General features: G+C 53.2%; 1 protein-coding gene and 1 long non-coding RNA gene across 2 annotated transcripts in view; both read right to left on the bottom strand.

Moving 5' to 3' along the window:
• Positions 1-17,203, bottom strand: part of LOC144248808 (uncharacterized) — a 249,664-nt gene that overhangs the window by 92,852 nt on the left and 139,609 nt on the right. The window lies entirely within an intron of this gene.
• Positions 1,023-2,301, bottom strand: LOC144248816 (uncharacterized). Its single transcript, XR_013342050.1, has 2 exons — positions 2,089-2,301; positions 1,023-1,986 (listed from the first exon to the last, which is right to left on the bottom strand). It is a non-coding gene; the product is annotated as an uncharacterized LOC144248816 (long non-coding RNA).

The raw sequence follows: 17,203 nt of genomic DNA, 5'->3' as shown, positions 1-17,203 counted from the left end.
TTTTCCACTTCTCTCAGAGAAAATTCTTCCCGAATCAGGTGGGTGGGGAGGAGCCGTGGGGGTTTGTTTTCTGGGGGCTCCTTCCAGAGGGTTGGGGGATTTGCATTCCAAGAGCACTCAGGGTTGCGGATTGAGGTTATGCCCAAGGGGATCTGGGGTTGGACAACACAGCTGGACTGAGGGTTAAAAATATCCAAGGGGATCTGGGGTTGGAAAACAGTAACACCTAAAATTCTGCTGGGTTGAGAGACATCCAGGATTAAACCTGCTGGGTTGATGGATTAACATTCCATGAGCACTCAGGGTGTAGATATGTAATGTAGACTGTTTGAAAGTAAAAGGTACCTTGTATGTGAGAGTGAGTGAAAAATAAAAGTGAGTAAATGTAGATTAATGGAAATATATGTAATGTAGATTGTTTATTTTGAGCTTTACTTTATCTCCTTGGAGGGAGGTGGATTGTGTTGAATGGTATTGTGAGAGAAAGGACTTTCTGAGTAGTTGAAAGAAGGTGGTATTCAGGTTGTTAGAGAAAGTGGGAAACAGAGGCAGAGGACTTGTGAAGAAACGTGAGGAATGGACTATCACATCTAAAATGGGCAACACCAAAACACACCAAAGGAGCGTTGAAAAGGACTTGCATAGAAAAATCAGCAAAAAGGAGTGACAAGGGAAACAGAGGGCAAGCCTGGATTGAGCACTGTACTCACCAGCGAGAAGATCACACGTACCTGCTGTGGGCAGCAGCCCCACAGGCAGGGGAGGTGGGGGTATAAGCCAAGCCAGACCTCTGTCATTCCTGTTTCTGTCTCTAATTTGTTGTCTTTTCCCTTCTGAGATAGCAGCAAGATCGTGTCACAAATGCTACAGAAAGTATCACATGGAAAGAAACCAAAGTTCCTTTTTGTTACACTGTCATGGTTTGACACTGGCACAATGCTAGTGCCCCCATGAAAATGTGATCCCTACCTTGAATGCTGTGAAGTGGAATCTAGAATAGAGCAAAGCAGGCCCAAGCTTAATAACAGGAAAAAAACTTTATTAAACTACTACTACTAAAGAAAAGAGAAAACTAAAGAAGGGGGGAAAAAAACCACACAAAGATCAAATGAAAACCTTGCAAAACATTCCTCCCCCCACCACCCAACTCCAACAAACCACAGTGAGACACAATCTGGACCCCAATCAGGTTTCCACCCTCCAAGCAATCGATACTCAGTCCATCAAGGGAACAGAGTCTCTCCTGTGCCACAGACCCCCCAAGAAACACAGCTCCACATCCTGTGTTTCCATGTCACACATGGCACCGCCCGGAGAAAAAGTTTGCCATGGTGACCCTTCTCCTTTCCATGCACAGTGCTCTCACCACCAATGCATGGATGGTCAGACTGCCTTTAGGATTTTTCCTTTCAAGGATGCCCTGCCAAGAGGGGAGAAAACAACAGTTCAGTTTTTCATTGTTTGGGACCACAGTCCCCCCCATTTTCCCCTGGGGCCGAGGGCTCAAGAACAGAGATCTTCTTCTCTTCTCTTTCCTTTCCAGGGCAAGGGGGCGCCACCACAAACCCCCTAACCTTTTCTCTGTTCACTCCACTTTTGTCTTTTTCTCAGCTGAAGCAGGTCTCTTGACTCACTGGCATCCTCCCAAAACACAGTCCCTCTTGACGGAGAAGATTTGGTTCAGGTTGTGGCTAACACGGAAAAGTCCAGCCAAAAGCCACTCCTTGTCCCCCTCCCATCCAGAATTCCTCCTTCCAACATCCCATCCCAGGGTCCAAGGTGTCCCTCTTCCTCTCTTTCAAACCGAGGAGGGGAAAGGAAAATTCACAAAGCTTTCATTTTCTCAAGAAAGGGTTAAAAGTCCGAACTCCCAGGATGGCTCGATGCCCGGACATCCAGCAACTCCCACACAACTGGGCACCTTGCAGCAGCTCCCCCCGCTCCTCCTTCCTTGCGGCTTTCTCTCTCCCTCTCGGGAGAGGAACTCTGCGGGGGGAAATGGAGACATCCCAGATTTCTTCCACCCTTCCATCTGCAGGGGCCAGCCCGGTTCCAGTCCTTTCACCACCCTTGGGGCTTTCGGCCTACCTTTCTCAGGCCATGGGCTTCCCCTCCCCCACCCAGCTCGTGGCTGGGCGGGGGAAGGTCTGCACTGCACGCTGACCGGAACCAAAGAGAGCGAGTTCCCCTGGGAATTCTGCTTTCAACCCCTCTGTGTTCTCAGAGGCGTGTCTACTTTCAATTGGTCAATATCTAAATTGACCCCTTCCTTCCGGAAAAAATTATCTTTCCGTGTCAAACCACGACATACACACACCCATGTCAACAGCCACTGTTATAACCCATCCAAATTAAGTACCTGCAGGGAAAATGGGGAAAAACTGCAGTGTACCAGAATAGGCTGGCTTTAGACTGTTTATTGGCTAATGAAGGGGGTGTTTGTGGAAAGTTTAATATATCAGATTGTTGAAAATAGATGACAACGGGGAGGTCATCCTAGAAAAAAACAACCCAGACACCAATCCAAAAATGGGAAAACAGTGTTAAAAACTAACTGGTGGGGTAATGTATTGAGGATGGGATGGTGGAAGAAATGGGGATTCTTCCTTTTATGTATTACAACTGTTATAAATGAAAATTTGTCCAGCCAAATTAATATGAAAAAATAAAATATTTATTTTGCAATCAAATTCTACCTAGCCAGCCACAAGGAAAGAAGAGAGCCGAGCCCGGGGTCGGCCCTGGGTGTGCAACAAGGAGTCAGCCTCAGCAGAGGTTTTCCTCTATGCCCACACACCTCCATCCTGGCACAAGCGGTTTTTATAGGGAAAATTCTGCCTGAGGCCAAGGTTTCAGTAATCAGTCTTTTCTTCTCTTCAGAGTCCACATGTTAATAAGATTTTCTGCTTTGGTGATGAGGGAGAACAATTCAGTGTCTGGAGTTTGTTGAATCCCTTGATGAAATTTACAGGAGGGAAGGCTGCATTCACCTGTGTCTGCCCAAGGATTTCCATGATATCCATCTCGGGTCCTTCAGGCAAGGATCAGCACCGGGGGTTCCTGCATCTCCCCAGCCATGGCCCATCTCCTGGGGAGCCACACCTTCTTACTTGTAAATCAGTTTCCAATATACCCCCGCTCTCAACTGCGAGGGTGGGGGGGAATGCTTATACAAACGTGTAGAGTGTTACAGTGTTCTAACAAATCTAACAAACATTCAATATCACATATATCATATTAGAAATGGTGCAATTATATCTGCTACATATAACAGTATGGTAAATGTAGCTTTGTAGATAAAATGAAGCTTTAGTAGTTAAAAAAGAAACTATGTATGTGTGTGGGGGGGGGTTTAAGGAATGAGATACTCGCTTCAAGGAACACGCAAATTCTCCAGAGAAGAGCAATTTATGGTTTTCTTATTAGAAGAAGCTGATTTCTTCACGCCTTGCTCAGACTTGAAGACCCCGTGGGAATTAAAGAAAGCAGTTGACATACAACAGACAGAGTTTTTTGTTTCAAATATAATGTATGTATAACCATGAAGGATATATGAATATGCAACAGTGTATTGTTTTAGGGGTGATTTCTTCATTCACAAGGTACATTCCTCTTGGCTTAAGTGCCTGAGAGCATCTGGACCTCAGATATTCTTTCTTTTTTATTGTCTTGTAATTGTCTTAACTCTAAATTTTTATCACTCTAATTCTATTCCTATCTTTCTCACCATTTTATTATTATTAAACTTTTAAAATTCTAAAAACCAAATGATTGGCATTTTTCACAAATTCCTATCAGGAGACAGAGAAACCATTTATGATTTCAATGGCATCATTCGATTACAAGCTGTCCTCAGAATAAGGACCAACCAGACAGCTCCAGCTCCTGACCTTCCTGCCGACCAAGCCACTGAAATGAGGAACACATTTCACCAGGGGATGGGATCATATTATCTGTTAGCAGAAAAAAAAGCAGTTTGTGGAAAACTAAATTACTCAAACTGATGTTGGCAAAGAGATGACAAGGGGAAAGTGTTGAAAAAGATAAGAAAGGAAATAGGAAAGCAGTTTCTGTATTGGTCCAAGCATGGAAAGGATGGGAATGGGACACGGTTTCCTGGCTCCCCGGCAGACCAGGGGTTAAACGTTGGGTGTCTCCTGGGTTGTCCCCGGAAAGGGCCCATCTCTGCAGAGACACCTTTTTTCATTTGTAAATCAGGTCTTTCTTTCTCTGCCAGCTGTGGTTTCTCCAGCCCGGGCTGCAGCTACTGGTCATATAAAACTTTAAGAATCTTTTTCTACAAGCACAACAGACTTGATGTATATTTTCCATAAGCACAAATTATTCCATAACATATATTACAATGGGGCTGCAGAGATCCCCCTGCAGGTCCATGGGGATGCAGAGATCCCCTGCAGGTCCATGGGGATGCAGAGATCCCCTGCAGCCCCTGGAGGAGCCGGGCTGGAGCTCGGCGATGCCTGAGAGGAGGCTGTGAGCCCGCGGGCAGCGGGGCCCCGCTGGAGCAGCCTGTCCTGGCAGGACTGAGCCCGTGGCACAGTGACCCACGCTGCAGCACTCGGAGGGGGCTGTGCCCAGGGGATGGACTCCGCTCCGAGAAGTTCCTGGAGAAGTCTCGGCCGGGAGAGAGCGCAGGGTGCAGCAGGGAACGACTCCTGTCCCTGAGCAGAGGGAGAAGCCCCGGGGGATGAGCTGAGCATGGCCCCATTCCCTGTCTCCTGCCCTGCCGGGGGAGGAGGTGCAGCTGGGAGCAGGGAGGCGTGGGGAAAGCGGCATTTAAGGCTCTGCACTGACTTCTCCTTCTCCTGCTCCGCGTCTTTGGAGTTTTCTGCCAGAAATCTCTCCCCTGCCCCACCCACCCACAGGGCTTGGGGCAGGTTTCCCTTTTCGGGGGAAATCAAAGCGAAGCTCTGATGCGCTAACGAGGGGCAGGAGAAGTGAGGCTCCTGGGCTTCCCGCAGAGGCGGAGGCACGGGAGGCGCAGGGCCGGGAAAGCCGTGGCGGGAGGCGCGGAGAAGTTTGTTTGTGTGGGCAGCTCAATCCCGGCTCGGCCCGGGCCCGTGCCGGGGCTGTTCCTCATCTCCGGCTTTCCCCTCACGCAGCCCGGGGGCGCCGAGAGCGCGGGGCGAGGCGGGGCCGTGCGCAGAGCCCGCCCCGAGCTCGCTGCCATTGGCCGCCGGTGCCGTCAGTCGCGGTTGCGGCGCGCTGATTGGTGGGAGCGGGGCGCGGCGCGGCCCCGGCGGCGGGCTGAGGGCGGCCGTGGCCGCGCAGCGCCGCCATTGGCCGAGCGGCTGCGCGGGCCCGGCAGCGGCGGCAGCGGCCGGAGCGCGGTGAGGCGGCGGCGGCGGAGCTCGGAGGCGGCCCCGGCGCAGGTGGGAGCCGCGCTGGGCTCTGCGGGGGCTCGGGGCCGGCTGCGGGCGGAGGGGGCGGCAGGGGGCTCCGGCGGCTCGCCGGTGCCGTGTCCGGCCCGTGCCGGCCCCGGGCTGAGGGCGCTGCGGGAGCGGCTGCCCGCGGTCTCCTTCCCGCCGGGGCCGGGCAGGAGCCGCTGCCGGAGCAGCGCTGGCTCGGCCCGGCTGCTGTGGGTAGGACAGAGGGGCTGCCCCGCGGCCGGGAGCGGGCGGGGAAATTCCCGTCGCCGGAGGTTCGTGTGCCCGGGGGAGAGCGAGGAGTCCTGTCAAAGTGACTTTATTGCCGAGCAGGGGCAGAGGCCGTGGGGCATTTGCCGTGCGCTCTCTGCCGTGGCTGTAGCCCGCAGCCTCCTTTTTATCCTCATTTTCCCGGCCGATCTCCCTCTGCCTCTGCCCACCGGCTGAGTTCCTTGGAAGGTTCCGACTTCCCGATGCGCCTGGAGCCTGTCCTCGTTAATGTGCACCCTCCTTTTGTAGAACAGCCGATATTCATGGCTCTGTTAAGTCTTTGTTCTACTCCTCGAAGTTCGGGAATGGAGCTGGACTTTGAGCAGCTGTCTGGGTCAATTTCTAACATTTATTGGAACTGATGGTTTCTCCCCTTATCTACATGTGCCCGGCCCTATCTCCAGGCAGATTCACTCCTTGACTCTGTTTTGTCCTTCCCGGGTCCTCTTTGGTTTTGGGATTATTCTCGGTGCCCTCATTCCCTGTCCTTTTGTAGCCGTTTGTGGATCAGGAGGCCTGGCTGCCACCTGCATGCCCTGGCTCAGCTGCTGGATGAGCTGCACTGCCAAGGTGTGGAGCATGGTAAAAAGATGAGAGTTGCTGCAGCACAGAAGAGGAGAAGCAGCATTCCTTTAACCCTTGGTGTGCCTGGGAGCCACAAAAGCCTGCCCCATTCCCATCCTTTCCATGTTTGGACTGATAAATAAACTTCTCTCCTATTTCCTTTGTTATCTTTTTCAGCACTTTTCCCTTGTCATCTCTTTGCCAACAGCAGTTTGAGCCATTTAGTTTTCCACAAACTCCTCCTTTTTCTGCTAACAGATAATCTGATCCCATCCCCTGGTGAAATGTTGTGTTCCTCATTTCAGTGCCTTGGTCGGCAGGAAGGTCAGGAGCTGGAGCTGTCTGGTTGGTTCTTCTTTCAAGGACAGCTTGTAATCAAATGATGGTATTGAAATGATAAAAGGTTTCTCTGTCTCCTGATATGAATTGTTTTGGGTTCCCAGTGGCTGGTCCATGGTGTTGTAGGATTTGTTCTGGTGGCCATTCAATACTTTTCCCCATTTTTGGGTGCTCCCGCAAGCTAAGGTTGCATCAACTGAGTGTTTTTTTCTTATTCCATCTTCAAATACTTGAATTCCAGCTGACCTCCCTGAACTTGTTATAGGAAAAACCCCAGTGCTCTGATACACCCTGTACAGCACAGACAGGGACAGCAGATGTTGGAGTGGGCAGAGGGATGATCCCCCCCTTATTTTAGTGAAGTTTTCCCAACATTCTCCATTTGCTGTTTCCCTTTGCAGCTTCAGCCGTTTCTGTTGCAGAGTCAGAGATCCTCAGCATGGGCTCTGCCTTCAGCTGTGCAAATTCCATCTGTGCAAGCAGGCAGAGCTTGGGGTGAGGGGCAGAGGGAATCAGCTAATTCCTGCCCCAGGCAAGAAGAGCCAGGTACATTGTCCCCACTTTGCCCCAGCAGTGTTAATTTGCATTTCTGAAGCTCCTCTCTTGGCTGCCTGCTTAAGAGTTTAGGGGTCACCTTTAAATCTCTTCTAGTGATGCAGCCTAAAGGTGAACTTCGAAAAACCCAGATCAAAATTTTGGTATCTTTTGCAGCTACGCACAAACATAGACAAAAAATCCCAAGGTAATTCAGCTTTTTCTACTTCCCCTCGGAAGAAAAACTGATTCTTACCTCCTTTACCCAAACATAACCAGCTATATAGAAGTATGAGTATTAAAAAAATACTCTAATGCTATAAACTTTGCACTGAAACTTTAGGAAAAAGAAAAACTTCACTATTCTTTTTAGTGTTAGAATCAAGGCATTCCTTGATTCTGGCCAGGATGTGTAACAGAAATCATTCCATCCTCACATAACCTGGGTGTGCAGAGAAAATCGTTCCATTATATGTGGGTTTTACTAGGTTTTTCCCAAAGTTGTGCAGTCTCAAGCAATCTAAATAGATTGGTTTAATGTTCTGTAGTTTCAAGTCATGCAGTTTTTAGTATTTGGTTTCCTATTGGATCCGGATTTCTTTGCTTCTACTGTTAATGAGGTGGGAAGTGCTGGATTTCCTTCTCAGCCTTTTGCAGACCAGGTGTCTGCAGCCCTGCCGGGGGCAGTGTCTGGGGTAGGTGTTGGTTGCTGTTTGCTGCTGGGGTTGATGTTTTGCTGCTGGTCGTTATCTTTGTCGGTGTCTTTTGGGCCATTCCCAGTGTGTTGAGATGTTAAACTCATCTCCAGTGAGTGGTGTAACGTCCCTTAACAAAACCTTTAACATTTCTTTCCCCAAGGCCAAGGCAAAGCAAGCCTGAGTAGAGAAATCAAAGGTTAACAATGTTCAAGTCTATGAGCTGGTCTATTTTCCATGGATGCACTGGCAGGCAGGGCAGTGTGTGAGTGAGAGCCAGAGTGGAATTGTCCCGGTGTCTCCCAGCAGCTGTGGCAATGCAGGCCCAGCGAGCACTGAAGCTGCAGCAGTGGCAGCAAGGGCTGGCCCCGGTGGCTGGAGCTGCCCAGGGAGGGTGGCCAGGCCGAGGATTTCAGCAGAGGAGGTGTGGGCAGGCCCAGGGCCTTGCCCCGCTGTGGAGCCCTGGCTGCTGCTGCGCTGCCTTCAGTGCAGGCTCAGGGGGGCCTCCCATCCTCCTGCTGCAGGCGGGAAGTGCAAATCTCCGGGGCTGCAGAGACCTGGAGCCCAGGCTGAGGGGTCCCCCCGTGTTCAGCTGTGCTGGCGGCTGTTTCTGGCCTCGGGGCCCCTTGGCATGGGCCACGCCACTTGGCCACCAGTGGTGCTGCTTTGCACTCCTTAGGCAGAGCCCATGTCCTGCTTGGATGTTGGCAACAGCAAAGTGCCAAGGCAGGCTCTGTGCCAGCCCAGCTTCCTGGGGGAGAGATTGCACCAGAGACAGGATTCTGGCCACAGACTGCTTTAAATGTGCATCCCTTATCTCCACCCTGCACTAGGTGGAGAATTCCCAGCGTAAGGAATTCCAGAGATCAATTGCAAGGGGAAATAATTGAATATCTGCCCTGGGTCTGGCTCTTCTTCTTGCCCAATCCAATGTCAAAAGCCGTACCCATGGCATCTTGGTTTCTATCCCCAGCTTCCAAAGGTGTTTCTTTCTTTCCCCATTCATTCTTTGTACCCAGCCTGAGCTCTGGGGTTGCCAGGGGTTCTGGAGGTCCCATTGTATCCCTAAAGCTGCCATAACCCCCTGGAGGATCTTTACTGGAAAATGAGTTCTGCTCTCTGTTGATTCCACAATCCCTTTTATCTGAATTACTTATTTTACAGTTACTTTAATGAGTGATCCAGTGGTTGCTGAGCAATCAGAATTGCTTTTTGCCCCCCTGTTAGGTGAGATGGTATCACCAGAAGATATTGAAGCCTTCCTGCTCAGGGCATTTCAGTGCCAGGCTCTTACAAGCACACACAGCTGTGCTGGTTGAGCTGACCATGGGGGTAACCTGCACTTTGTCTGATTCCCTTTCCTCAATAACAGCGTGTCTTGGAACTCTTTTCCCTTCTGCTGCCCTTGAAGAGCCATCCACAAAGACATTTTCTGCCTCAGGCCAGGCAATGTCTCCTGAGTCTCCCCCAGGCTGGGTCTGGAGCTTTGTCACTTGAATGCAGTGCTGGGTTTCTTCCCAGCCCCTCTGTGGGCTGTTCAAACAGGAGGCTGGGTTAAACCCTTCCCCTATCCTCAGTTCTGAATCCTCCTGTGCCACTGAACAAGTTTCACACTGTAATAACCGAGCACTGCTCATCCATTGCGAGGCTCTTTTGGTTATCAAAGCTTGACCTTGATGGCAGACTGGAACAGTTGGAGATCCTGTTGTCATCAGGTTTTGGGCCTCGGTTCCCGTGGAAGCTGTGGCTGCACAATTCTGCAGACAATGAGGCCACTGTGGCCACTGGGTGAAACATTTTGGCCCAAGGATTCCTTTGGCATGGCCCTGTTGAACATTCACCTGCAATTCCAATTTCTTTTCTGAGTCTAGAAGAGCCCCAGCTGAGGCATCAATATTTTTGGTTGTTCATTTTCTCAAGTTTTGCTCTCTTTCTCCTGTCCATACCACGGCATGGAGGCTGTCTGAGGTTAAAATATCCTACAATGTTCTGGCTGGAAAGAGAATCCTCAATCCAGGCTGTGTAATTCCCTATTAATCCTTCAAATTGTCTCAGCTTGTTTTTGGTGCTGGGAAATGTTACTTCTGAGATTCCCCGGACCCTCTCTGGGTCAATCCACCAGGAATCTTCAGTCCCACTATTTCCCAAATATTTAACCTTTTTCTCCATCATTGGCACTTCTTTTTCAGATACTCAAAAGATATTTTTTAGATAGCAAATTGAGCTATTTCACAGGGGCTTTGTCTGCCACTTCTCCTTGTCCTCCTCATTGGAGCCATCCGATTCCCTGACTGGCAGGATAGGAGTGCTGTAGGGAGACATCCCTGGCTCTCAAAGCCCTGCCTTTAGCAGGGGCTCCATACCAGGCTGTGAGCCCTTCCTTCCCTCCCCTGGAACAGGGTGTTGCTTTTAGACACCACTTGTCCTGGTTGCTTCCGAGTAAATTGGAGATGCTCCACATCAAATTTTCCCTCTTTCCATGGGGCTGCCCACACCTCTGGGTTCCCTTCAGCACAGGCCTTGCCAGACATTTAACACAAAGGTACAGCAGCAAAAGCCTCTGTATCACCTTTTACAATATTAAAATGCCACCATCAAATTCCTTCCTGGTTCATAAAAATGACAGTAGGAAGAGAAATAAATTAGTTTATGTCAAACCTATCCCTCACAGCTCCTAATAGTGATTAAACAAATGATACCAGCTCAGCTTTCCCATCTATTCCCTTAATAATGAAAACACTCCTTTACAATTTTCCGCCCTTAGGTGTAAGATTCAGAGTGGATGGAGAGGCCGCTGTGTCCATCAGGAGAGGCCTCCTCTGGATGCAGACCCAGCCTGAATGTTCTCCAGGGCTCCAGTGTGGTGGGTCCCCGGTGGGATGGGAGCTCAGAGAGCCCTGCCAATCCATGTCCATGCAGGGGTGGACTTGCTCCTGCTGAGGGTGCTGCTGTCTGTGCTTGCAGTGTCCTTGTGGGCTGCAGCTGGAGCCCTGACTCCTTCCCAGGGGCTGTTTGGGTGGGCTCTGCCCTGGCCAGGAGGGCAATGCCTCTGCCAGGTGCTTGTGGCCGACCCCATCATGCCCTGGGTGCTGGGGCCCCCTTGGGCCCTGGGGTTGATCCCTCAGGGGCTGTGGGAACTCTGCCATGGCCTTTGCCTTCAGCTTGGCCTTTTGCTCATCCCTTCTTGCCTTCAGCTGCTGTGCCTTTGTGCCCAAGTGCTGCAGGGCTTCTTCTGCCACTCCTGCAGCCCCGGTCACTGCCTGTGGGTGCTCATCCTCTGAGAGCTGCTGAGCTTTCTGCAAAACCTTTCCTTTCTGCAGGGACCCAAAGCAAATCCTGAACAGCAAATCCTGATCCTTCCATGTGCACTCTGCATTTCCCAGCTGTTCCTTTGTGTTCCCCGTTGTGCTCAGGGTCCCTGCCCAGCCCGTGTGGCAGAGCCGGTGCCTGTCCTGCCGCAGTGTCCAAAGGCGGCCCCCCCGGCGGGCAGGGCCGGCAGCTCCCCGGGGCCGGGCAGCGGCCGGGGCGTCCCGCAGCCTCCTGGGGGCCGGGGGCCACTGCCGGCCCTGCCCGGGGCTGGTGGGGTCAGGCAGCGCCCGGCGCTGAGCCCCGGCTGCCCCACAGCCCCGGCCCGGCCCCGCAGCTCCCCACAGGCCCCAGCCCGTGCTCCCGGTGCCGCACCTCTGCGCCCGGTGCTGCCGCTGCCACCGCAGAGAAACCCCTGGCATCCTGACCTGCTGCTTTTCCTCTCCTGCGAATTGAAAGTATGAGATGGTAAATTCTGAGAAAAAACGGTGCTAGAAAAGAAACCAATCCTGAGTATTTTTTTTGTTCGTCCTCTTTGCCATCATCCTTTTTCTTACCACACAGATTCCTCCTGCTGCTTCTTGCCTGAACCATATTGCTGCACACTCCCCTTCACCTGATCCCTTCCCAGCACACCAACACCATACATCACCTGTTGTCCAAATCCCTTCTCCACTTCCCTCATTCCCCCACTGGGTGTCCATGTCCTTAATTACCTCTGGGAGAATATGCAAACTACCTCAACATTCTCCCAAGGGACCCTTCAGAGACATTTTGGGATCATCATCCCTTTGGCCAGGACCCCTCCCTGGCTTTCTCTTTTCTCCCCTCCATGGGTGCCCTGCCATGTTCACTCCCCGAGGATCCCAGGGCACTCACTGATGAGATTTTCAGTGTTCTCTCCCTGCTGACTCTTCACAGACCCCCTGATGTGTCACTCGTCTGTCTCCTGGTCACTCCCGGGTCCCCAATCAATCCCCGGTGCCGCCGCCAGCCAAGGGAGCCAATCACCCAAAGTGGGTGAGGCACCTTCAGCTGCACTCCCTGCCTGCCGCCCTGGAGGGTGGAAGGAATTCGGGATGAACCCCAGGGTGTGTGGAAAAATTGACATCAGCAGAGAATTCTGTCCACAAAGCAGATGGAGGAATCCTGTAAAAGTAATTTTATTCCTAAGAAAAGGGAGAGGCCATGGGACATTCAGGCCATGGGATCTCGCCAATTGTTGGAGGACACCGTCTCATTTTCATCCTAATTTTCCCAGCTGCATCTCCCTTTCCCTTTCTGTGTTGGCTGAAATACTTGAGAGCTACAGACTTCTCAATCCACATACTACTTACCCCTTTCATATGCACCCCAGTTTTGTATAGCAGATGATACTCATGGCTCTGTTAAGGCTTTGTTGTTCTTCTCCAAGTTAATGAATTTAGCAAGACCTTGGCTGACATTTTCGGAAACCAATGGATTCTCCTGTCACACCCTTATGTACAATTCTCTAGCCCTATCTCCGAGTAGATTCAGAGCATCTGTTTGTAAAGACACTTTCCTGTGGTTCCTTCCATGGGGTCCCCCGTTTGTGGGACATCCCCCCTGGAGCAGGGTGTCCCCTCTGTGCTGCAGCCCCAGGCTCGGGCAGAGCTCAGCCAATCAGAGCCCGCGGCGCTGATGACTCACCAGTTGCCAGGCAGACTCGCAGCTCCCCGCGTTCCCCACCTGGACCCACCTGCGCCCCCCCTCGGCCCCATGGCCCCGCGAGGGGAATTTGGGGAGGTGGGAGTGGGGCAGCGCCAAGGCCGGGCCCCCCCGCGCTGTCCTGGCGGGAGCGGCTGCAGTGGGGACCGAGTGCGGGCGGGAGCGGCCGAGAGCCCAGCGCTGCCCCGGCCCGACCTGCCCCAGCTCCATCCCTGCCCCTGCGCTGGGATGCTGTGGGGCTGGGGGCAAGAGGGAGCCGGCAGTGGGTGCTGGGCCTGGGGGCAGGAGGAGAAGGGAAGGAGAAGCAGGCTTGAGGAACAAAATGGTCAAACGATGCAGGTGGCAGGAGAGGGTGGGATTATGCAGGAGAAGGAGGAATAGCAGGAGGAAGAGGAGTGTGAGGAAGAGCAGAGACACAGGAGGAGGAGGAGGAGCAGAAAGAGGAAGCAGCAGAAGGTTCCACCACTCGCTGTGTCTGCAGCCTCCCCCCAGCCCAGGAGTGCTGCTGCCTCCACATGCAGCAGGTGACTGTGAAGTGGATCCACGATTTTCACGGGGTGAATCTTGGTGTTTCTGAGCTTTCTTGGGCTAAATGTTGGTGCTTTGGTTTTATGTGGCAGCTGAATCTTTATCTTTTGGAGGAGGTTTTTCCTGAGTTGTGATGTTTAGGGAGTTTTTGATTTGTCTCTTGGAAGTTTGCAGTATTTTTGGGCTGAATCTTGGTGTTTTTGAGGTTCTTACAGACACAAGATTCCCAGTGACTTCCTGAGATAAACTTGGGCAAGGTGGAACCTCCATTCCAAGGTGCTCTCCTCTTGTTTTTTCCCCAAACCAGGATTTGTCATACCCAGGGTGTGCCTGGATGGAGGAGGAGGAAAAGCCCCGGAGATGCTGCAGGAGGAGGAGCTGCAAACCCAGCCCAGGGAGCTGTGGGGAGGAAAGAGCCCCCCTGAGCCAGGAAGGCGGGCGGAGATCCAGGCGGAGCTCGGAGCTGGTGGAGAAGACTCATGGCAGGGAGAAGCCACACAAGTGCTTGGAATGCGGGAAGGGTTTCAGCCGGAGCGACCACCTGGTCCAGCACCAGAGGATCCACACTGGGGAGAGGCCCTACGAGTGTGGGGAGTGTGGGAAGAGGTTTCAGAGAAGCTCCAGTCTCCTCAGTCATGAGCGGATTCACACAGAGGAGAGGCCCTACCGCTGCCCTGACTGCGGGAAGGGCTTCAAGCACAACTTCAACCTCACCATGCACCGGCGCATCCACACCGGGGAGAGGCCCTACGAGTGTGGGAAGTGTGGGAAGGGTTTCAAAGACATGTCTGGCCTGATTGAGCACCAGGTGGTCCACACTGGGGAACGGCCCTATGAGTGCTTGGAATGTGGGAAGAGCTTTGGGCGGAGCTCACACCTGAGAAGACACCAGCGCATCCACACTGGGGAGAGGCCCTACGCGTGTCCCCAGTGTGGGAAGAGGTTTCAGACCAGCTCCAGTGTTCTAAGTCATGAGCGGATTCACACAGAGGAGAGGCCCTTCCGCTGCCCCGACTGCGGGAAGGGCTTCAAGCAAAACTCCCACCTCACCGTGCACCGGCGCATCCACACCGGGGAGAGGCCCTATGAGTGTGGGAAGTGTGGGAAGAGCTTCTCCATGAGCTCAAACTTGACCCAGCACCAACGGAGGCACCACTAAGGGAAGCCCTGTGAGTGCCCCGAGTGAGGGAAGAGCTTGGAGTGAGGGAAGAGAGTGAGGGAAGAGCTTGGTGTGCTGCTGCAGCTCCATCCCCCATGGGAGGATCCGGGCTGGATGATCCCCAGTGAACCCCATTGGGCAGAGCCCTGGTGCCCCCATATGGGGAATAAAACAGAGAGTAAAGCAATGGAGCTGATAAAGGGGCCCGATATCTGAGGCCTGACTGAGCAGAAACTGTGGGAGACACAGACACAGTTTCAGTCTCCCTGGGCAAGAAGACTGACCAAGCAACATGGTGTGAGACTTTGTGATAAGATAAATGTTCCCAGGTGACCTGATGTCACAAAGAATGTGTAACCAATGGGAAATTGTTACCAAAAACAGAGCCCTCTATAATCACCATACAAGTAAATCCCTGTATAAACACCTGGTACACTCAATAAAATTGGCTGTGGTCTAAACTGGGATGTCCCCGTCTCTCCATGGTGGATAACCCTGTTGTGGGTGATCCCCGTTGGGTGGGGGAAGGTGCTGGAGGGATTTCTTTCCCTTCTCCTGGTGCTGCCGTGGTTTGGTTGGTAATAAATTCCCTCCCTGTGCCCAGGCCGGGTCTGTTGTCCCCGTGCCGGTGCTCGGGGCGGGATCTCTCCCGTTCCTTCTCTGCACTGCCGGGCCTCTCCTCAGCCAATGAGAGAACGCGGTGGAGAAGAGTCAGCCAATCAGCGAGAGCGGGGCTGATGACTCACCAGTTGCCGGGCAGACCCGCAGCAGGCAGTGTTCCCCACCTGGACCCGCCCTCCCTGCCCAGGGCCGGCCCCGCCGTGGGGTCCCCCCAAGTCCCTCCCCAGTGCCCCCAGGAACTGGGCTGGGTTTAACTGGGAAGCTTTACTGGGAACACTGGGAGCAGGGGGCAGGGGCAGAGGGACAGCAGGGCTGGGGGACACTCGACCCTCCCAAAATCAGCGTGGGGATAGAGCGGGGGGGGTCCCGGCAAGGCCCGAGGCCACGGGGAGCGGCTGCGGCCGCCGGCGGCTCAGGAGCTCTGTGGGCAGAGAAAAGGGGGTGACACCGGGCTGGGGGCCCCAGGGGAGCACACACATTCTAGAGGAGGGGGGACACGACACACGGGACCCCCCAGACATTCTTGCGCAGGTAGAACCCGATCCCCAGTGCCAGGAAGACAGAGCCCAACTCGGGTGTCTCCAGTTCCTGTCATCATCTTGCTGCGGCAGCATCCAGCAGCATCTCTGGGTGGTCCGCAGGGGTCAGGATCTCCCAAAAACTCTCACAGACACCCTGGCCCCTCCAAGCACCCTCCAGGTCACTCCCAGCCCACTTAGGATCCCCTGAAATCTCCCTCTTGATCCCTTCCTGACCTCCCCTGGACCCACCAAAGCCCCTCCTGTCACTCACAGGATCCCACAGCCTCCTTACAGTCACCCCCACTGTTCCAGGACCCCCAAATCCTCTCCCAGTCTCTTCCCAGTGCCCACCAGGACCCTCAGAACCCCATCCCACCCTCCCCAGTATCCTTCAAACCCCTTCTTAGCCCTTCCAAACCCCCAACCTCGTCTCCCAGTTGAAACCAGGCTCTCTCCAACTCCCTCCCAGTTGCACCCAGCACATCCCAGTGGCTCTCGCAGCGCCCCCAGTTCCTCCCCCATACCCCAGTTCCGGCTCACAGGTTGTTCCAGGCTGATGTTGTTGGCAGGTGAAGGTGAGCCCGGCCCGGGTTGGGGTTTCCAGCAGCACCGGGAGCTGGTGGGTCCAGTCCCCGTTGGGGACCACGTTGGTCGCCACCACAGAGAGCTCCTGCTGGCCCTGGAACCACCTCAGCTGGATGGGAGCAGGCGGCCGGGGCCGAGCCAGGAGCTCGAGGGCAGTAGAGAGATGGACATGCTGAGAGGCACTGGGAGAGAGTGGGTGTAATAAATACAAAGGTCATTGTTCATCAAAATGAGTGTTAAAGGAGAAAAGAATTTGAACTGAGTAGGGAATGCAACTAGCATAGAAGACTGTGTATCTAATTATATACAAGTTTAGTTTTAGGCCAAGGACAATCTGCAAGGAAGATGAGGAGCCTTCATTCCTGCGACCTCCAAAGGCAGAAAAAAAGACCCCCAGCGACCAATTGCACCCGTGCAGAATGCATCGAGAGAAAATACGTCAACTGGGACGTATAAAAACAAAAAGGTCAAAGGGGGAAGGTGCTCCGTGGCAGAGCAGAGGCTCCCCGGCTGCCCCGCGCTGTTCTTTTGCTTAATACCGCTTGCTTAATAAATTCTTGTTAATTGATTTATCTATAATTAGTCTCCCCAGTTGAATTTGTCCATAACAAATTTGGTGCCGTGACTCGGATAAGGGCGAACAGGTGGGAATTCCTAATCAGGGAGGCGCCCCGCTGCCTCTGCAGCGGCCCTGGTGCAGGCTTTTCCTTCCCAGACCTTTACCGACGAACCCAAATTCGGTATTGAGCACAAGGGATCCCGGTAACCCCGTAATCTTTGTGCACGAAGCCGGGCGAAGACGCAGGACAGCGTGAGTATAAAAGTGGGGATCCGCTGGGTTGGGCTGGGATCCCAGGACATAACGCGTGAGACGTCCTTGTAGGACGAGGCACGGGCAGAGCTCTGAGTAGTGCGGTTTGCAGAGCCCGCGAGGGGCTGGGCACCAACAGGGGCCGCGAATGTGTGTGTGCCTGAAGGTGTCCTGGGAGATGGGACAGAGGAAAA

Source organism: Lonchura striata, unplaced genomic scaffold (genome assembly GCF_046129695.1).
Source record: "Lonchura striata isolate bLonStr1 unplaced genomic scaffold, bLonStr1.mat Scaffold_91, whole genome shotgun sequence".
NCBI classification, from domain to species: Eukaryota; Metazoa; Chordata; class Aves; order Passeriformes; family Estrildidae; genus Lonchura; species Lonchura striata.
Note: the sequence above shows the minus strand (reverse complement) of the source record. Positions and strands in the feature narration are given on the sequence as shown.